Raw genomic sequence first — 22,362 nt, 5'->3', positions numbered from 1 at the left:
GAAGGAGAGGAGCAAGGGCGCGGAGGTGAGCAGAGCCCGGGAGGCGCGAGCGGAGCGGCGCGAGCACAGGCACTCTCGGTCGTTTCTGTTTTGCAGCGGTGGCAGCGAATCCCTTTCACCGTGTTTACAACCTCTCCTCCCGGCCGGGTTCGCTGGGGCTACCCAGAGGCCGCGGCCGGGCAGCTGTTGCGCCGAGAGGGGGCAGCTGCGGAGTTCCATAACCATAGCAACCGCATCAGCACCACGGCGGCGGTGGCGGCGGCGGCGGCGAGGGCAGCATCCGCTTGCTCCTCCTCCAGGCAGCCTCGCCGCGGGGACCTGAGACCCAGCTCCCAGGTGCCCGGACTCCGCGGTCCGCCCACTGCCGCTGCAAGTATTGGCGGCTGGAGAAGGAGAGAAAAGAGTAAGGGATCCAGGAGCGGTGGCCCGAGGAGGTGAGGGAGAGGAGCCCTGTAGTGGGAGACAGGTAGGTAAGAGCACTCCGGGGTCGGCAGCTGCAAAACTCTCTCCTCTGTGGCAGTGACGTTTCTGGAAGCGTGGTTGCTAGTTGGATGGCTTTCTGTTACTTAACAGGGATTCCACCGCGAAATGAGGTTTATCTTCTTCTACCTTCCCCAATCTCTGTCCTCTAGTCTTGCGGCCCGTCTGGGCAGGTCCTGAGAGGGCAAGAGGGGAAATCCGACGTGGTAGGTGGGGAGACGCTGGCTTAATGAGGTGGTCCCCGCAGAAGTCCCAGATGGAGGCTGAGGGAGCACATCCATATCCTGTGCAAGCAAGTCCTCTGAGCCCTGAATCAGGGCAGATTCTGGAGAAGACCATGTTGGAGTGAGGGGACAGTGGTAGTGATTCTTTGTGATCCAGGCTGACCTACAGACCCATTCTTACAGTGGCTTGGCTGGGGACGGAGTTGGGGGGGGGGCACTGCAGCTCAGCTATGACATGGAAAGGGACCAGACCTCAAACCAGCTCTTCATCTGTAAAGTCAGCTTCAAATCCAGCAACTGCAGGAGATATTTAGGCAAGAGGAGTAGTAACTGTTGTCATTTTGGGACCCCGGGGTATCCCTGGAGTTATTATTCATGTTATTATCATGTTATTACCTTTGGCTTTTGCAGATGGGGTGGGAATTGATATAAAATTATAAACTAGTAGTGAAGAATGTCCTATCCCTTTCTCCTTATCTCATTTCTAGTCAGCCCTACCATTGTCAGCAAAACAAGACTACATTGAGCATAATAGCACCCTTTGTCCCCTTGGTCACCCTGAGGGCTCGAGCCATTGGCAAACTATCCCACTTTCAGAGAGCTAGAGAATTCTGCTTCAGTTCTCTATTTGAACTATGCAAGCACTGGTTTCCATCAGGTTCTGAAGCTCTCGATATTAAGAGATGTGTCAGAGCCCAGAGGCACCTGGGCTGGCCACAGGGAGTGATGGACTGTTAGTGCACCTCCAGGCCAGAGAGAAGTACAGAGGTTTCGATATTATTCCAGACCCAGCTCAGGGGGGTCCAGGGCCCCAGAAGACCATAGAGATGGGATATAAAGTTAGGTGAATAATTTGAGTCTAAAGCCTCTTGCATATGGGTAAGCGGGCCTCTGGGTGATTTCTAGGATGGACTGCCGTTGACTTTTATAGGGCTCTCTCTTTATACCCTGGCCTCAGGGGACAGTAATAAGTCCCAGTTAGAAGGCCATGTTCTTTAATTGGGCTTTTAATTTATGCTGTAGTTACATTGCCTGAGGGGATGTGATTTGGCCAGCATTTCATCTGGGATTCATATCATAATGAGAATGGTATGATTGTATTCCAGGCAGATGGTATGGTGTAGAGAAAAGAGGACAAGATTTGGGAATCAGAAAACATGGATTTAAGCTCTGATTTCATCATATACTTGCCGCATGACCTTGAGTTGTTCTACCTCACTGAGACTTCTCTCTCTCATCTGTAGAATGGGGATGCTGACAGTTCTTGTAGCTTACTAGGTTCTCTTGATCATCAAGTGGGATGATGGAGAGGATGGATGGGCAACGGCTTTTCAAAACCTAACATGCCAGACAAATAAAAGGAATTATCATCATTTTCTAAAGAAACTCCCTTCCTCAGATCAGCAAATCATTAAACAGACATCAGCTATGAAAAGGGAGTACAAATATTGGTCAGTGACTCACAGATGAAACACTGTAGTCTGGGCCAAGATGCACTCAGAAATATAAAAGAGGGCTTTATCGGGGGAAACACAGCATGTCATCCATCTTTGCTTACAAATGTTGAAGGTCAAGGGCTTTGCCATCGAATGCAGTACTCACCTAGTTGGGAACACTGAGGTCTGGTCACCACAGTGTTGGACTAAGCATTTTATAGTGTAGGCAGGGATTTGCACATAGTAGGGACTCATGTAAATCTTGGTTACATGGATACAGTAGACTCATTGTGAGCTCTTTGTGGGCAGGATTCACCTTCATCCAACGCTGCTCTGTAATGCCAGATGTTTACCAAATGTTTGCCCAATTTGACTGAATGTTTACAGCTTGAGGTCACTGCTGAGGGAACCATGATTTCTGGAGGGAGCCAGGGCTGTCTTATATTATGTATTCTCTGCTTTTTTACACCCCTGCTTTTGCTCATGCTGGTCTCTCTGCCTAGAATGGCCATTTCTCACTTCCCGCTTCCCTTCATGACTCAGTTTGGATGCCCCCTCCTAAGGGAAGCCTTCCAGGGCTTTTTCCCCTCTGCTTGCACAACACTTTGGACCTGTTCTGTGACAGCCTGTGCTGTGTTGTGTCATTGCTTGCACACATGCCTGCCCCCTCTCTAGATTTCATGCTTCCTGAGGGCAGGAAACTTGCCTTATTCTCCTGTGGCTGTGGTCCTAGTGACTGCCATAGGGAGTGGCTGAAGGAGTGAACAAGCCTTACCTGCGGCATGACAACCTGCGTAGGAAGAGGCTTGCGCAAAGGCTGTCCCAGCCACTTTCCCCTGTCTCAGTATGTGCAGCAAGCCTGGAGGATGCTTGCTGGGCTGCTCCACATTATTTAGGGTCAACCCACTGAAACAGAATGAAGGAGAACAGAAACACATATTTTTCCTTAAAATGTTCATTTTTTTTCAAGTGGGTACTTTAGAATAACTGTAATCTGGTGTTGAATGGCTTCATATAACATTTTCTGAAAACATCTAATGGAATATTTTAAACTTAAAATGTATTTCTTGCCCTTCAATTTCTTTCCTTGATTTCAGCTCTAGTATTGTGGAAAAGCACATTGATTGAATCAAGAAAGCCTAGATTTGAATCCTAGTTCTAAGGGGACCTGGAACTAGAACACTGATCTCCTTGTGCCTCAGTTTCCTCATTTGTAAAGTGTGGATGATATTCCCCACTTTCAGGGGTGCCGAGTGCTTGGAGTGAATGAACAGCTGTGCAGTAAAAGCAGCTCATAAACCATAAAACGCTCTGCCCAATAAATCATTTATTTTCTTTATTTTTTTATCCTGTAAAATTAGCAAAATCTCTCTGTCCAATTACACAGCATCAGACAAGATATGCTGGATAGCCCACCATGTGCTACTCATCATGCCAGATCCTTAGAGTCACCTGTAAGCAAGGATCTGCCTCATGTTGGGGGATCAGGCATGGAAACAGACAAGAGCAAACCAGGCAATGCAGGGTTCTGTGGGAGCAAAGAGAGGGGCTTTGCACACATTTCCTGAAAGGGGCTCTCAAGGAGAGCTTCACAGAAGGGATAGAGTGTAAGCTGAAATCTGAAGGAATTTCCAAATGGATACTGGAGGGAAGGGCGATCAAAAGGAGGAAGTAACATCCAAAGCCCTGGAGGCAAGAAAGAGCAAAGAAGTGAAATGAATGCACAGGGCTGGAACACAAGGAGTGAAGCGGTGTCCCTTGAGGCTGGGGAAATAAATAGGGGCCACATCTTTGAGAGTTTTGTGAGCCAGACTAAGGAACTTGTCCTCTAACCCAAAGGTCATGGGAGCCATGGAAAGGTTTGGAGTTGGGCAGAACACTCTCCCTAGGTGTAGAGTAGAGGTTGAATTTGAGAAGATGGATCAATTAAGAAATATGATGACTTCTTAGGAAACTTTGCAGATAAAAGGTTCTTGAATTCAGGCAATGAGAGTTGGGATGAAGAGAAGTGATGGATAGGAAGTAGTGAGAGAATGAATACTAAGTAGGGAGAGAGAGAGAGAGAAGGGTCAGGTAAATGAACAAACTGCATCATTTGTCAGAGAAATATTGATGGAATGCTCTAGGGACTTATGGCTGTTGGTGCAGGTCAAGAGGAGAGAGGGGTCATGGGTGACACTTCTTTCTGTCCCTACCACAGTCACTCTGGTTCCAGCCCCTTCATCTCTCACCTGGACTAATACAGCAGGCTCTACACTGACATCCCTGCCTTCATCTCTGGTCCCCCAGTCTATGCTGCACATGGCAGCCAGAGAGATCTTTGTGAAACTAAAATCAGATGTGATGAGGGCACTTGAGATCTACCCTCTTGGCAAGTTTCAAGTATATGATACAGTATTGTTACCTGTCATCACCATGCTATGCGTTAGGTCTCCAGAACTTGCTCATCTTGAATGACTGAAACTTCGTACCCCTTGATCAACATGTCCCCATTTGCCCTCCACCCAGCCTCTGGTAACTACCATTCTACTCTCTGCTTCCATGAGCTTGATTATTTTAGATTCCACATTTATAGGAGATCATACAGTATTTGTGTTTCTGTGGCTGGCTTATTTCACTCAGCATGATATTCTCCAAGTCTATTTATATTGTCACAAATGGCAGGATCTCCTCATTTTTGAAGACTGAATAATAGTCCATTGTATGAATATACCATATTTTCTTTATTCATTCATCCATCCATGGACATTTAGGTTGTTTCTGTATCTTGGCTATTGTGAATAATGCTACAGTTAACATGGGAATGCAAGTATCTCCTTGAGATCCTGATCTCAGTTCCTTTGGACAAATCCAGAAGTGATATTGCTGAGTCATATGGTAATTCTATTTTTAATTTTTTTGGAAAACTTCATGCTGTTTTCCATAGTGGCTGCACCAATTTACTTTCCCATCAACAGTGTACCAGAGTTTCCTTTTCTCCACATCCTCATCAACGCTTATTATCTAAACTTTTTCTAATAATAGTCATCCTAATGTGTGGGCAGTTATATCTCATTGTGGTTTTGATTTGTGTTTCCCTGATGATTAGAATATTGTTGAACACCTCTTCATGTACCTGTTGGCCATTTGTATGTCTTCTTTGAAAATATGTCTATTCAAGTCCTTTGCCTATTTTTTAACTGAGTTATTTGTTTTCTTGCTGTTGAGTTGTATGAGTTCCTCACATATTCTGAGCATTAACCTCTCATTAGATATGTAGTTGGCAGATATTTTCTCCCATCGTGTAGGTTATCTTTTCACTCTGTTGATTGTTTCTTTTACTATGCAGAAGCCTTTTAGTTTGATGTGGTCCCACTTATTTATTTTTGCTTTTTTTGCTTGGGCTTTTGGTGTGATATCCAAAAAAATCATCACTAAGACCAGTGTCATGAAGCTTTTCCCTGTGTGTTCTTCTAGGAGTGTTTTGGTTTCAGACCTTATGTTTGAGTCTTTAAGTCATTTTAAGTTGATTTTTGTGTATGGTGTAAGATAAGGGTTTAGTTTTACTCTTTCGAGTGTGGAGATCCAGTTGTTCCAAAACCACTTATTGAAAAGACTATCCTTTCCTTATTCTGTATTCTTGACACCTTTGTCAAAGATTAGTTGACCATATGTGCATGGGTTCATTTATGGGCTCTGTATTCTGTTCCGTTGGTTTATGCCTATACCATACTGTTTGATTACTATAGCTTTGTAATGTAACTTGAAGTCAGGAATTGTGATGTTACCAGCTTTGTTCAGCAGTAGGAGGATTTGAAACTGGGAAATGACAGATACAAATAATCATTTGGGTTCTAGCCACAGTATGGAGAATGCACTGGGGGGAGTAAATTGAGAAGCATAGACACTAGCTGGAAGGTTATTGCAGGAAATCCAGGGTATATGGATGTAGTGATGGCCCCAACCGAGGTTAAGCTAACAGGGATGAATAAAGGAGAAGAAACTTGAGAAATACTAAGGCAGTTGAATGTTGGGAAGTGTTGGATGACTCAACATAACAGTGTCAAAAGTGGGAAAGTATCAAGGATGACTTAGTTTTCTGACTTGGTCTGATGAAATGGCCTTGTTGCTGTTTGTTGGCCTGGGGACACAGGGGAGAGAACAGATTTTGAGGGGGAAATGATGAGTTCTGTTTGAAATAAGTAGATTTTTAAGTTTCTGAGGACATCCATGTACATTTTAGGCGATTAGAGATACCAGTGAAGCTCCAAAAAGAGTTCTTGGTTGAATATGGACTTAAAGAATCATCAGCACAAAGGTACAAGTTGAAAGCATGGGAGAAGTCATCACCCAAGGGAAGTATATAGAATGAGGAAGTAATAATGATCTTTTAGGCTTGTAAGGTCTATACCACTGCCCATTCAAAAAATAAAACGAAAAATACAAAACACACACTCTATAGCTTCCTCTTATCCTAAGGGCTTTTTACTTTGTTTCCACACTGCTGGCTAGGACAAGCTGCCCCCTGATGTTTCCAGGCCTCACTCCCTCCCCTCATCCAAGTCTTTTCTTTATAGAGGTCTCCCTGGACCACCCTAGTAAAGCCCCTTCTAGTCTCCAGCCACAGAGCTTGCTTTATTTTTCTTCACAGCATCCATCACCGTATAACTGTTTGAACTATCGTTACAGATGTATTTGTTTACTTTCTGTATTTACTGTCTCCAATGTGTGATGGTGAGCTCCACGGTGCGGGGTCTCTGCCATCTTTATTGCTGCACCAAACACGTAGAACATTTCCTGGCACTCAATGAGTATGCAACCAACATTTATAAAATGCATATAGAAGAATTAATACCAGAATATTCCATAATGGAATAACACTTTTTCAATTTTAAAAAAACTAACTACAGCCCTGTGTAAGTATCATTTAGAGCTCCTGGTCAGAAGGTGGGCTTCCAGTTCAGGGACACATGGATGCCTGCTCTCTTGCTGCCGTCGCTGCTCCTTCTCCCTGGAATAGCCTGCCCTTCCTGTCTCCTCAGCCATCCCTGACAAATGTCTTCCAAGTTTCAGTTTAAATAAAAGAGAAATTTCCCTCCCAAGACTAGGATGAGGACAGGCTGAGGAATGCAGTGGACAACTTCAACCCACCATCCTCTGGTGAATGCAGTGGTGGGTGTTTGGCCATTTACTGGGAAACAGCTCTGCTTGAGGCCAGTAAGTATGAGACATTAAGTGCAGCACCCCACTGTTCTACTTAATCCAGAGATAAAAGCAATGTGTTCTTGGACAATTGTTCTTAACCTTAATTATGTCACGGATTACTTTGAGCATCTGATGATGAAATCTAGTCATTCTTCTCAGAACAAAAGAAATAACAACCCTATCAGAGGGGTTATGGATCCCCTGAGGTCCTCCCAGGGACCCCAGCTAAAAATGTCTGTTCTAGGATAAGGATGGGGCTGCCTGGGATCCTGCAAACACACACAAGGCCTGGTATTCTCTGGTGAAACCTGAGACCGCAGGCGCACAGGTTACACCTGAGGCAACCAGGCAACTCTCATGTAAATGAAAGGGCGCAGTCTAGAGTGAGGCACCACTTAGAGCGAGGCAGACGTGGGTGTGGGTTTGAATCCCAGTTCTGACAAGAGTGATCAACTTTCTCTTTTCTTAAGACTGTTAAAGTTGGAAAACTGAAAGTCTTGCATCCCAGGAACCCTCTCAGTACTAGACAAACCAGGTTGGTTGGTCGCCCTACTTCTGACATTGTTAGCCAAATGACCCTGGATCATTATTTGGTCTCAGTAGAATAGTCCTACCTGTCCCCTGTCCTAGGACTTGAGATGTAGACCAGCATCTTACATCCTGAGACGGAGAACCTGAAATGGCTCTTGTACAGGTGAGGGAGTGCTCTCAGAGGAAACCTCAGAGGGAGTGAGGGAATCAGATATGGACAGGGAAGAAGACAGGCAGCCTCGTCTGGTCTCAGCCTGATCACACAGGGGGCTCTGGGGCACACATAGCTCCAGAGCGTTTTCCACCTTGAGACAAAGTCATTGCTGTACATCTGACTCTAGGAGACATATTCTTGCAGGTATTTGTGAGCAAAGCAGCTACTGTCATCTGGGGAAAATGCTCAGGAGAATGGGGCAGCTATAGGCTGTTATCAGCCAACACGGCAGCTGGATGGTGGACACACCAGCCTGGTAGAGGGAATCAGGGTGGGCACCAATAGCATCCACTACATTCTAATTGATATTTCCATTATTGCCCCCCAAGTTTCCTTTAATACAAACAAATTCCCCCAAAGTTGCTTCTTTGGGGCTTATGACATTCAGCCATACCATCCTCTGATCCTTGTAGAAGATCTGTGCCTTAAAGGAGTCACAAAAAAATACAAATCTATAGATGGATCTCTCTAAACTTTTTAATGCTTGGAACCCAAGGAACCCTGCTGTGAGTTCCCTTCCTAATCTAGCCACACCTTCTCCTGCTCATCTCTTAGAAGCATCCTTGCTCAGAGTGAATTGCAATGGGGCGCCAGCTCCTCTTGTACCTGCCAGCCTGACCAGTCATGCATTTGCATTTTGCTCACACACTGCTCACTAGTCACTGATCGTTCTGGCATCTGGATCTTGGTTTTCCTTACCACCCCAAGTCCCGCCATTGTCTTGGATGCCTTTCAAGTGCAACTAAATGACTCCTACAGAAACTTGGCTTTTACCTTCTCAGCTTGGCTAGCTTTTCCTCTCCTCTCCTCAGCCATGCCCTCACTCACACATGATAATTTTTCTATATACTAAATAATCTACTGAACCCAGCCTCCTCTCTGAACTTGCTTGCCAAATTTTCCCATTGTTGCCCTTCTTTGATTTCAAGGAAACTTCTGGCCAATGATCTCACTTCTTCCAATTCATTCACCATTTTTTTCTGTAGCTCCCCTCCTTACTCCACATGGGGTACATGGTCTACATGGTATCCAGTTTCAGCAGCATGCTTCTCCATAACGTAGTCATAAACTTAATTTATCTAAAGGATATTGTATGTTACTTTACCTGTATTCACCTTAGTTTCTTTAACTCTAAAACAATGGTAATAGGCAACCCTAAGGAACTTTTAATGAAAATTAAATGAAAATAAATAAAATTAAACAAAATCTATTTAATACTTAGCACGTAGTAGCTGATTGATTAATCAGTTTTGTTCTGAATAAAGTCTAATATGTATACTTTAATATCAACTAAGAGGATGGTGAAATTGACATTCCACTGTGAAAACTGAGGAACCTGGATGAGACTCTTCCTTGAATGGAGCATCTCTATGGGGTGGAACAAGGGGTGTCCACTAGGTAGAACCTTGGGATCCTGAGTGAAGAAACTTTGGAGATATTCTTGCCTCAGGAGTCTTTGAGGGCATCAAGGCGTGGTAGCACTATGCAATAACTTATGTTCAGAAGTGTGACAGTGAGTCACCAAGGAAAAACTAAATTACAGTCTGTAAACCCTCCTGAAATAAGGCAGGGGAGTATCATTTCTAAAATGAGTTACATCAGAAATTGCTAAAATTAAATATAAAAGTATTTGGTGTTTAAAAGATTTGGTGTAAGTTATCTGGAAAATTAATTTCTGGGCACACATCATCAGAGCTGAAGTGTTACTGCAGGGAAAGAGGATGACTGAACTGGTGTTTTTTATGATACCTTGTTGATTTTAAATCAGAATATAAAATGCGCTGAAGAATAAATTGCCTTTTTTAGTTTGTTTAAAGGAAATGTTTAAAGATAAGATTATCCTTAGTATCTTGTGCCCAAGGTAGAATTCATCAAACTTGGTATTTTAACATGCTGACTTGTGTTGGCCTTTCGGGAGAATAAAATGAATATTAATATGATTGCTTCTGAATAATAGAATGAGATTTCCCTGGTTTTCTTTTCTCCCTTTTCTTTCCAAAAGCATGTGGATACTGGAGACAAAAACTGATCAAGAATCATCTTTAAGTGACAGGCTGGGTTGAATTATGTGGTAGTTCAGACGACAGGGCAGAAGTTCTTTCTAAGCACCTACGATGTGCTAGTGACTGTATCTGGGGTGATACTTTTGTTTGATCTTCGTGCGGGAGCTGTGATCATCCCTCTTTAGAGCTGAGGGCACCCATGCAAAGAGAGGGGGAATAATTTGCTCATAGTCCCACAACTGGCAAGACCTGAAGCCCAGACCTGACCCCCAAATCGGTCTGATTCCAAAGCTTATTCCTTCTCAGCCACCCTGTAGATGTCCCTTGTGAAGGGGGTTTAAAATTCAACTGTAGATCGTAAAAATAAAACAGAACTTGAAAATTCTATTCAGTCAAAATATTTGGCTTTTAAGCACTCAGCTGTGTGAATATAGGAAACTCACTGAGCTTCTGTTTGACTTGGAATATGAAGGGCATGAGGAGGGGATTTATTTGATGATCCTTAATGTCAGGTCTGCTTCTAGCATCTTTTGATTCTGAAATATGCATCAAAGACTTCAGGCCTGTTTACTTGGAAAGACGCTATATAGAATTAGGAGCCTGCTTAGTTTAAAAAGAAGAGAAAGAAAAGGAAAGAAAGAAACTCAAGGCAATCTATGTCCTCCCTAGTTGTTCCGTAGGTAGTCAAAATTTTAAGTGTTTGCCTTCCCGCTTTATATACTTATTGACTATCTCAAACCAGAATGGAAGAAAATACGTTTACTGAAATTGCAGATCTGTCTTTTCTTCTTTGTATGTGTGATTTAATTGAGAGTCCTCCTGGATATTTTTATTCAAAATTCAGTGATTAATGTATGTGTCAAAACATCTGGGATGTTAATGGAATACATTGTATGTATCTAGACTTAAAATCAATGTGTTACTTTAAGTTGCATCTCATTTTAAGTTAAAACCAAGGCTGGGTTGGCATCCAGTGGCATGTCATGTGAGGCTTGTCTAGAGTCACAGCAGGAATGAAGCATGCATCAGGCTGGAAGTTTCCTTTGCAGCTAATCTTGGGGTCCTGATTATGGCTGCCGGGAAGATGGATGGTGAGGTGTCCCCAAAGAGAGGGCAGTGATCCATTTAAAGTTTTAGCACAATGTGCTAATGCCCCTTACACACACACACGCACTCCACCCCACCCCTTTATCTGGGCAACTTCTTCATTGCTTCAGATTCATCTCAGTTGTCAACTCTTTGAAAAGCCTTTCTCCACTCCTTCAGTGGATGAATCTGACATCTTCCTCTGACCTCCCACAGCAGCTGGGCTAACTTGACCACAGCATCCGACTGTGAGAGGCTGTTGAGTATGAAGGTTCTGCTTTGCTCAAAGCCTAGCTCTGCTACTGGTCAGCTGTGTGCCCAGGGACAGATAACCAAACCTCTCTGTGGTTCAATTTCTTCATTGATAAAATTGGGATTAAACAATTACCTCCTTCAGGTTCTCTTGAGGATTAAAGAACAAATCAAGTAAAGTGTTTATAATGGTGTCTGGCACATAGCAAGGTTCAATAAATGTTACCTTCTGCACTTTAAACACTGGTTTAAGTCCTTCTCTGTCTCTTTCTGGGGACAATGAGGTACTTCTCAACTTTTTATTCATGGTGCCAGAAACACAGCCTCATTCATTCATTGGACCAAAATTCATTGAAGCTCCTAAGTACAGGCACTATCTTGGCATGTATTTTGCAGGAAACTGCAAATTTCAGGAAATTCTAGTTTATTGAGTCATTGAATGGATGAATGGATGGATGGATGAGGGGTGTGTGTGTGTGGATGGGTGGGATGGGTGGATGGGTGGGTGGATGGATGGATGGATGCAGAGGTGGAGGATTCTGAAAGTGAAAAAATTTCTTGTAAAGTTGTGGCTGTCTTAAGGCATTCTACTTGATGTTGAAAATGTGAAATTAAGAAAACCATTGTGAATGGATAGAAGGACAAACTCTGAAGCCAGATAACTGGATTTAATCCTACGCTGGCCTTTGTCAAGTTTCTTAACATGTCTAGGCATAACTTCTTTCATCAAAAAATGGTAATAATATTATGCCCACCAAATGGGATGTTTTGAGGATTAAATAAGCTAATATATGAAAAGCACTTAAACAGTGTCTTGTGTGCCATAAGCACTATAAAGTATAAGCTACTATTATTAAGTAGGACCTGGGACTAGCAACGTATGTTTCAGGCCCCAGTACAAAGTGAAAATATGGGGCCCTTGTTAAAAATTATTATTAATATCAAGATGGTTACAGAAGAACATTTAACCAAGCTCGGGGTTCTTGTAAGCATGGTGCTGGGCCCTGTATGACTGCATAGGTTATGTACCTATAAAGCCAATCCTGGTGGGATCTTGTTTTCCTCAATTCCAGAAACTGTCAAGTATTAAAGGCTTTTCTTGAGCAGACTTCTGAGGACCTTTCTGGCCATGTATCTCAACATACCTCTACTCTGTTTCTTTTTCCCCTACCACTCTCCACACCATACAGACATCCTATGTGCCATCTTATTCCCCCACAACTTTGGAAACAAAGTAGGTGTCACACCTCCACATCCTACATTCATGTCCTCTCTGCTGAAATGGCGTTTGTCTCTTCCCCTTCCCTCCTCTACAGTCTGAGAATCTCTTTTGCGTATTTCAGTCCCAGCTCAAGCACCACCTCTGATGTGGAATGGACCACTCAGCCCCTGGTGCTGATCATGCAGCTTGTGTGGAAGTCCATCACTGAACTGATGGATTTCACATTATCCTCCAGATTGTGAGCTCCCCCAGGACAGGGACTTACTTGCTTACCTTGTACCCCCAGCCAATGCCTGGTTATTCCAATCATCCTTGGAAAGCTAGCTCTGGCCCTGGCACTGTCAGGTGCACAGTCCCATGGTGAGGTCTTGCTTCCTGGAGCTGGTTGTTACAGAATGGCTCCCTGAAGTAGCTGGGCACTGTAAATAATAGAGTGGAGGGGCTGTCGTTCAACTTAGGGCATGATCAAAGGCTGGCTGTGTTTAAAGTCACACAGCCAAGTGGGCAATGTGGAAGCAGGCCTTGAAAGGCTAGACTCCCACCCCTATTGTAAAGTACACCCAGTCTAATCACTGATCCACTTAACAGAATGGAGCAACCATCAGTTCTTTCCCCAGAGCCTGCCCTGCTGGTGTTTGCTCAGTCCCTACTCCCTACCCAACACACCCACAGTGACATGCAAAAGAAATGCCCTAAAGATTGCAAGGACAGCATTTGGGTTCAAAAAGTCCTGGCTCTGTTCCAACTTTGCCACTCACCAGCTCTGATCTGGAAAACATTTAATCTCTCTGAATATGTTTCTTCATCTGTAAAATAGGGATAACAAGACCACTTTTCTCATAGGTGGCCTGTGGGATTAAATTATATACCTACCTCATGCATAGCGCTTAGCAAAATGCCCAACACAGAGCAAAAGACTTGAGAAAAAATAGCTATTTTATTAGTAAAGGAAGTTTCATTAAGGACATATTATGTGCCAAGCGTTATTCTATACGTGCTGGTGATGCTGTTAAGAACAAGACAGATTTGGTCCTGGAACTTATATTTTTCCAGTGGGTAGAGTAGGGAGAAACCAGAAATAATAGGACAGCAGTTTCTCTTTTTTTTTCTCTTCCAGACAATGCCCTTAAACACTCATTCATTCATTCATGCACGCATGCCTCCTTTCAACATGTATGTTAACACTTTCCCTGAGCCAGTCACTTGACATGGATTTTCTCATCTAGTCTTCACAATAGTTTTATCAGATAAAAATATTCCTACTAGACCTTTTTCACAAGTGAAAATTCTGAAGCTCAGGGAGATTGGGTAACTTCCCCAAAATACACAAATGATCAGATTCAGAACCTAAATGCCAACCTAGGGCCATCTGATTCCAAAGGTGTTCCCTGAGGCTAAGTTGTAAAATAGATAAACGCTCAGAGTCTCACAGAGCAATGTGAACTCGGACAAGCTGACTGACTTCTTTTTGGCTCAGTTTCCCCATTTTCAAAATGAGAAATGATGAAGAGATAAATCCTAGTGTTCTCTCTGCTGGATTTTCTTCCATTTAGAGGTAATTTCTCTTTCCTTTGAATTTGTTCCATCTCTGAACTTCTCATTTTTTCCCCTTATTCTCATATTCTCTTTCTTTCTTTCTCTCTTTTAGTGGAAGCATTTGTGTACATATTTCTTTCCTTTCCTATTAGATTGTGGGAAATTTGAAGTGTAGGGAGAAAAACTCTTTCCTTTTTCCATTCTGGGTTCTTTGGCTGGTCTAATAATTGAATTGACATAAGACAGATTAACAGGAGAAAAAAATTTAACTTTGTATGTATAGGAACCCTAAAGACATGAAGCCCGAGGAAGTGAACAAAGCAGGCAGCTTTTATACCTTTTAGAAAAAGAAACAATAGATTTGTGAAGAATTAACAAGACAAAGAAATTTAGACTTGGGGTAGTAAATCAGTGAAGAAGTAACAGGGTTTGTTTGCACAGCCCTCTTGGCCCTGAATTCCCTCTCTCTGGTGATAAGGAGGTCTTTCTTCCTCCTGGTACAGGGAAAGTACCTTTCACATGGGAGATTTATTTCCTGCTTTCAGGGGGACAAAGGAGGGTCAGAGTGTCCTTCTTGCACCAGCCGTTTCTTAAGTGGCTTTAATTCAAAATAATCAATATGCCAAATTGGCATATTTTGGGGTGGGATATTCTGCTCTCCTTCAGAATACTGAATCTATTTCGTAGTCTGTTCTTCTCCACAATGCTTGTATACCATAGGTGTACACTAAATGTTTATATCATTTGTTTAATTAGGATTTTATTGTACAACTTGAGTGCAGTGGCCCACAGAAATCCTTTTATGTCAAAGTACAGATGTTTTAGAACCAGTTGGATCAGAATTACTGAGGTTCTGAGGTTCCCTCCAGCCACCAGCACAGGGCGAGAGCTGTGTACCAAGCTGGGCTCCCCTGAGCTAAGCACAGATTGTGAATGGTCACTCACTTGTCCCAGAGAACCCTCATGGAAGTTGTACAGGAAGATTACATTTTCAAGAATGGTAGATCCAGAGCTGAACTCCCAGTCGCCCATGGACATCCAGATCCAACTAACTGCCTCATTGTTTAGCCTTGTTTATTATTAGCCCAGTACTGCCAGCACAATTGGTCCCACTGAGAACCTCTCCAGAAGGTTCCTGCCCCAGGGTCTCACTATACTCAGACACAGACTGTCTCAAGCAGGCAGCACCTGATGAGGTTAACTCCATGGGATAAACAACAGGAGTTATTTAGGTGGGAAAATTAGGTACATAGGGATATCATTTGATTTTGTGTTAATTTGGGCTGGGACTTCAGAGTGCTTTATAATTTAGAACCAAGAAGAAAAGACTTGGATTTCATTTCATTTATTCATCTGGAAAATATTACTGAGCACTTGCCTTGGGCCAAGTCCAGTGCTGAGGATACAGAGACACAATCACCATCATCATCATCACCATCATCCCAGTAGCTAATATTTATTGAAATTATTTTAGCAGGCCTTCTGTTAAGTACTTTGCATGCATTATTGTATTTAATCTGCGATATGATCAACCCCAGGGATGCCATTCACCCTTTATTCTACACACACCTGAGGGTGGGGCTCTTGTTACATACAGTACAATATCTTTTGGAGTTGTGTTTTGTGGCGACCCTATGGCTATCTCTGCTTTACAGATAAATAATTTAGAGAAGATAAAGGTCACAGCTTTAATAGGTAGAGGTAGTGGATTTAGAAGCATCTTTAAACATATGTTGAATGCCTGATAAGATGAGATCACTGCTCTCCTGGTTTCGAGTTATGGAGGAGGAGGCAGATGATTAAATGAATAATTTGAAAGTAACTCATTGTTTGCTGTAGCAAAAGCAGCTGTGGGGTGCTCTCCAGAAGTTCAAGGGAGAAGGAAACTATGAATCAAGGAATAAACTACAGAGGAGGTGATGTGTACCCCAATCTTGATAGGACAGTTGTACATCTCCAGGTGAAACTGATGGGGAACAGCCATTCTAAGGCAGAGGAAGAACCTGTGGAAAGACAGGGACCTGTAGAAAGACGGGATTTTCAGGGGACTTGCGAAAAGACCAGTTAGAATGATTGCGGCTCAGAGAGCACGTGGCAGGAGGTAAGAATGGTAAGGTTTTCAGGCACTGGGATGGAAAAAGGTGTCATGGGAATGGGTTGTGATTTTGTCTTATTGCAAAAGAAATATGTGTAGTTCTGTGTCAGTTAAAACTGGGTTCAGCTGTAATAACAGAAACCTAACGACAGTAGCTTATCCAAATAAAGTTTTATTTTTCTTGTGTAACGACAGGTCTGGCTTGTAGACTTGCTTGTGGGAAGTCATCAGGGTCTCCAAGCTTCCTGCTTTGCCATATTTAGCATGTGGCCTTCTTTTCAGATTCGTGGTTGTGAGAGCTCCTTTCTACCATCAGGCACAGTGTCCATATTCCCGATGTACAGGAGGCAGGAAGGGTGAAGGGCAAAAGGCATGTGTCAGCCAAGTTTCTCTCTTTTGATCAGAAAAACAATAGCTTTCTCATAAGCCCATCCAGTAGACTTTCACTAACATTTCCTTGGTCTGAACTAGGTCTCATGACCACAACTGACCAAAAGGGCATCTGAATTGCCTATTTGGGTACGTGGTGGGGCCAGAAAAAATCAGGCTTCTGTTTAGTGAGAAAGGGAAGATGGTTATTGGATTAGAAACTATCAGTGTCTGACATTGTGAGCAACATGATCAGCTTATGTTTACATAAAATGGCTTTGGCAACCATCAAAGGGCAGATCTGGCAACCATGACAGTCAATGGGGAGCTCATAGTGAAAAAACAGGTAAGTAAACAGATGCTGATAATATAGGGTAAGGAAGATTAGTGGTGATGTGGGAGCCAGAAGAAGGAATGCTTCACCCAGTGTGGGGCATGGTCTGTGTAGGAGTTCCTAGAGGAGGTTACTATGGGGTTGAGTTGGAGGAACAGCATGGGTAGGTGACAAAGAAGAAGTAAGGACATGCAAGAAGGCTTAGAGGAAAGAGATCAGATGATACTTGCTGGCAAATGTAAATTATGTATTCTACTGGAGCAGGATAGAAAAGATATGAAGCTTGAAAGACAGGCAAGAACCAACCAGGGAGTCTTCTTAGTCTCAACTAGACATTCAGATTCCTGGGATGACCCTAGACCACACGTGGCACTTGCCTATTCAGGAACCGCAGGTGTTCTTCTTTAGCAGGATCCTTGGCAGCAGCCATTCAGCAGATGGCTCAGGTGCAAAGAGGAACAACCCACATTAGATGATGCAGGTTCCACCCTGGCCTAAGAGTCTCATGCCTGGGGCTGGCCCCGTGGCTCAGTGATTAAGTTGGCATGTTCCTCTTCTCGGTGGCCCGGGGTTTGCTGGTTTGGATCCCGGGTGTGGACATGGCACCACTTGGCAAAAGCCATGCTGTGGTAGGCATCCCACATATAAAGTAGAGGAAGATGGGCATGGATGTTAGCTCAGGGCCAGTCTTCCTCAGCAAAAAGAGGAGGTTTGGCAGTAGTTAGCTCAGGGCTAATCTTCCTCAAAAAAAAAAAAAAAAAAAGAGTCTCATGACTTTAGGAGCCATTTATCTCTTTTAAAAACTCCACATCCATAGCTTCTAGGTCCCTGAAGGCACACGCTCAGAACATGACTCTCCACATTCAGGGAAGTCCAAAGTGATACATCCCATCAACTATCTGTGGTTCTCCCAGTTCAGATGCAGTCTACCTAACAGGGGTCATTTTACAATAAGCAGTATTGTTTAGTGATATAGTTGACAGGAAACAGAGGAACAGGAACAAGGAAGCATATAGAAAATTTATCCAGTGGTCAGATTCTTAATGCAGAAGGGGAAAGACATTTGCTAACACTTTGCCCAGAGCACTTTAATTTGTAGGCTATTGAGAAGCATGGAAGGGTTTTTTGGTAGTGGGGTACTTTGATCAGATTTTTTATTTAGGAATCATTTTTAGACTCTGTGGTGGATTGATTAGATAGGGCCATGATGGGGCCACATAACTAGATGGAAGGTATTTTGGGTTCTTTTGTTTGTTTATCTTTAATAAACTTCATTTTTTTAGAGCAGTTTTAGATTCAGAGCAAAATTGAATGGAAAGTGCAGAGAGTTCCCATATATACCCTGTCCCTACACATGCACAACATCCTCCACTATCCACATCCTGTACCCCAGTGATGCATCTGTTGCAATTGATGAACGTACTTTGATAAATCATTGTCATCAAAAGTCCATAAATCTACATCAGGGTTCACTCTTGGTGTTTTACATTCTGTGAGTTTGGACAAATTTATAATGACATATATCCACCATTTTAGTATGCTGAATACTTTCACTGCCCTAAAAATTCCCCGTATTCTGCCTTTTCACCCATCCCTCCCCATAACCCATGACAATCACTGATCATTTTACTGTCTCCATAGTTTTGTCTTTTCTAGGATGTTATATAGTTGGAATCATACAGCGTGTAGCCTTCACAGGTTGGCTTCTTTTACTTAGTAATATATGTTTAAAGCTTCTCCATGTCTTTTCATGGCTTGATAGCTCATTTCTTTTTAGTGCTGAATAATATTCCCTTATCTGGATGGACCACAGTTTATTTATCTGTTCACCTACTGAAGGACATCTTGGTTGATTCCAAGTTTTGGCAATTATGAGTAAAGCTGCTATGAACACCCATGTGCAGGTTTTTGTATGGACATAAGTTTTCAGCTCATTGGGTAAATACCGAGGAGCAAGATTACTGGATCATATGGTAAGAGTATGTTTAGTTTGTAAGAAACCACAAAACTGTCTTCCAAAGTGCCTATACCAATTTTTGCATTCCTATCAGCAATGAATGAAAGTTCCTGTTGTTCCACATCCTCTCCAGTATTTTGTGTTGTCAGTATTTTGTTTTCCAGTAAGAAATGGTGGGGCCTGAACTAAGACTGGGACAGTGAAGACAGAGTGAGCAAATACTAGAACTATGGCAGATACAGGATTGACAAATCTTGGTCATGGATTGGCTTTGGGTGTTAAGGGGACACATGGAATCTTGGATAACTGGGCTTCTAGTTTGGGTGACAGAATGAACAGTGATGCTACTTGTAAACGTAGAAGGAAGGATCAAGACTGAAGTTTTAGAGCCACAATGTGGTGTCTCATTGTGAGCTATCCACAGAGTCTCTGGATGTTGGGACAGGTCTGGGTTGGAGATAGAAATACACGTGTTATTGGCATGAAGATTGTAGTTGAGTTCATGAGATTTGATGTGACTAGTTAGAGCATTTGGATTCTTCCCTGTAAAAGATAAAAGGAGAGGGCAGAAGAAAGATTTATGAATGGTGTGGAAACCAACTTTGAAGGGGTGAGAAGACAAAGGAGAACCCACAGAAACCAACATAGTGTCTTGCACCAAGTTTGGAGCCGGAAGAGTAGATGCTGAATTACCTAGTTACTGCTGGCTGCCTGTTATCTTTAGCTAACATAAGTTATGGCTTTCAAAAGGTATGGTTTTTGCTAATCTGGAAGCAAAAATAACATACGTTACACAGTTTGGTAATAGCACAAGATGGTACCAGGCTTTGTCCCAAAGTGAGTATGTGAATTATTTTATTCATTTATTGTTGGCAAATATTTCTTACTATGGGATGGTTACCACTCAATACATTGGGAATAGACAGCAAACAAACCAGACCAAATTGTCACTCTCACAGAGCATCAGATCTAGTGGAGGGAGTCAAACAATACATAAATTAAAAAATAAACATATAAATGTAATAGGAAGTAATGCGGCAAAATAAAACAAGGTGGGAGAGGCAGAGAAGTGCCATTTTAGATAGAGTCGTCAGGGACATTCTATCTGGTATGAAGACATCTGAACAAAGACCTGAACAAAGTTAGGAGGCAAATTGTGTGACATTCCATTTGAAGGAATGGAGGCCGGGATGCTCAAGATGACATCTTCACTGCTTCATCCAGACCCTCAATGAGCTTGCATTTTTTATAGTCGGAATGACATAGAAATAAAGCTCACTTAAGAAGAAGGAGCTATGATTGAGTCCCCATTATGTGCTGGTCTCTGCACTTACTACTTGAGTTTTCTCATTTGTCCCTATAACCATGTGGGATAGGTAATAATATTATTCTCATTTTGTGGGAGAGGAACTGAGGCTTAGAGAATAAATAATTTGCCCAAAGTTACACAGTTAATAAATGATAGAACCAGACTGCTATTTGGAGTCTTCCTGGCTTCAAAGTTCTCACTCTTTGTTCAGCCATCTACAGCATCTTCCACAAATGGCCCAGGCAACACTGTCCACCATGTTTTCCACAGGGCAAATTTCAACTCTGTCTATCTTGGAAAGAAGGAACCAAGGCTACATTTCTTTTCTGTTGACTGGCTGACTCTCTACAATGGTTTTGCAATCCTCAGATAAAATCACTGAATCTGTTTAAAAATAAGCCCAAGACAAGTTGATGAAGTCAAATAAAACATGAAATCCTGATCTTTATGTGATGTGCAGAACAAATCCATTCCAAGGCACTCTTTGTAGTCCTGTGATCTCCAGGGATGGCTTGTATTTGAGGGAGCTCATTCTGTTTATAGTTTTATGCACATTTACACAATGCTAGGAATGAATACAAACAATAAAATTACAATTGAAAAATTCTCTCTCTTTCTCTCTGATATTGGTATGTAAAAAAAGAAAGTATCCAGAAATAACTACCAATTGGTCAAGAACAATTCTATTTTTATTTGTTTTCACTGTCGTTTCTTAATCGCTCTGATGGTGGTGGTTCTCCTGGCTGTGTGCTAGTGAATTACCAGTGCATTATTCTCATTGCCAGCAAATAGCTGCCTTCAGTATCCAGAGTCTTTAGGAAATTGCTTTAAAAGACGTTAGGCTGAATCTGGTTGGAGCAATGGCTTTGACACCATAGAGTATTGTTCCCATTTCAAGAATGACCATCTCTCAGCAGTTAGAAAAAATGGTTATGAGAGTTTAGAACTCTCCGGGGTATATACATATATTTCCATGTAGAATATGGGATCTGTGGTGGGAAGGAGCAGGACAAGAATCTGGAGAAGTAGCAGAGACTTTTTCCTAGAGAGTTGTGTAAGGCATACCCAGGATGCTATGCTTTCTCCCATAGGCACCATGGATCCATAACAGATTTTTAAGCAAAGGAATGACTTGAAAAAATTTTAGATTTTTTAATGGATTATTCTGTGGCAATGAGGGTGTGGCGTAGGTTGGGTCAGGAAGGATATAAGGTCAGTAGTATTTATTCTCAACACTTAGTTTAAGATTCTTGTACTGGATCCTGCTGACTCTCACTGTTAATACAAAGCTGTAAGTAATCATGAGAAAAGCTGATCACGTGATCATAATCTTATGTGGAACAGAAGATGAAAACATTTCGAGCTGAGAATTTAATTCATTTCAATTTATTCTTATTTTTCCAAAATGTAATAATTGATATTAAGAGCTGTGCTTCTGACTAGAATTCCTGATATCCACATGCTCTGTCAGGGACTCATAGGATTTAAGGACCTCTAGATAAAATGTGCTCTATCCCTTTGTCTTTAGAGAAGACACCGGGTGGCATGAATCCATGCATCTGCTTTAACAAACCAATCAGCAGAGACAAACTGCAACATCTACACCCAAGAGCACCCAAGTCTAGATCTTTCTGTGTGTGTGATTCCCTCCAGCTGCACTCAAGCTGTTCTGGCTGCTGGAGGAAAACACACACACACACACACACACACACACACACACACACACACACACAGTGGAAAGATGCCAATTTAAATTTACCATCCATAAAACTAAGCTTGGTTCTTAACATTGTCTGGGGAACTCTTCAAAACCTCCTTAATCTCCTCTCTATCTTCCCTTTTCCTACCAGAATTTGACCTATTCAAGATCTTCCAAATTACCACCTTCCTTGAGTCATCTATCTTCACATCTGGAAGGAGATCTCCCTCACTCCCTGCACTAGGAAAACAAAGTGACACAGGAACAAAGTGGGAACTTTTCCTACTTAATCCGCCTGTACTCACATGTCTTAGAAAGAATAGACCTGCTTTTAAGTCCAAATCCTTCCCATTCCCTCCTGCTCTGGATCCCAGCCTCTTTCGTTTCTTCAAGGAAATTTTTCCCGTGATATTCCTTCTCATTTCAGAATG

General features: G+C 42.5%; 1 protein-coding gene across 2 annotated transcripts in view; it reads left to right on the top strand.

Moving 5' to 3' along the window:
• The first annotated feature begins 245 nt into the window (after positions 1 to 245).
• FAM135B (family with sequence similarity 135 member B) overlaps positions 246 to 22,362 on the top strand; it is a 282,611-nt gene continuing 260,494 nt past the window's right edge. For both annotated transcript variants that reach the window (XR_011493402.1, XM_044781144.2), the window contains exon 1: positions 246 to 466. The gene's annotated coding sequence lies outside the window, so the exon portion shown is untranslated. The remainder of the gene's footprint in view (positions 467 to 22,362) is intronic.

This window comes from Equus asinus, chromosome 12, assembly GCF_041296235.1.
Source record: "Equus asinus isolate D_3611 breed Donkey chromosome 12, EquAss-T2T_v2, whole genome shotgun sequence".
Classification (NCBI taxonomy): domain Eukaryota; kingdom Metazoa; phylum Chordata; class Mammalia; order Perissodactyla; family Equidae; genus Equus; species Equus asinus.
This window is presented reverse-complemented; position numbering and strand designations above follow the sequence as displayed.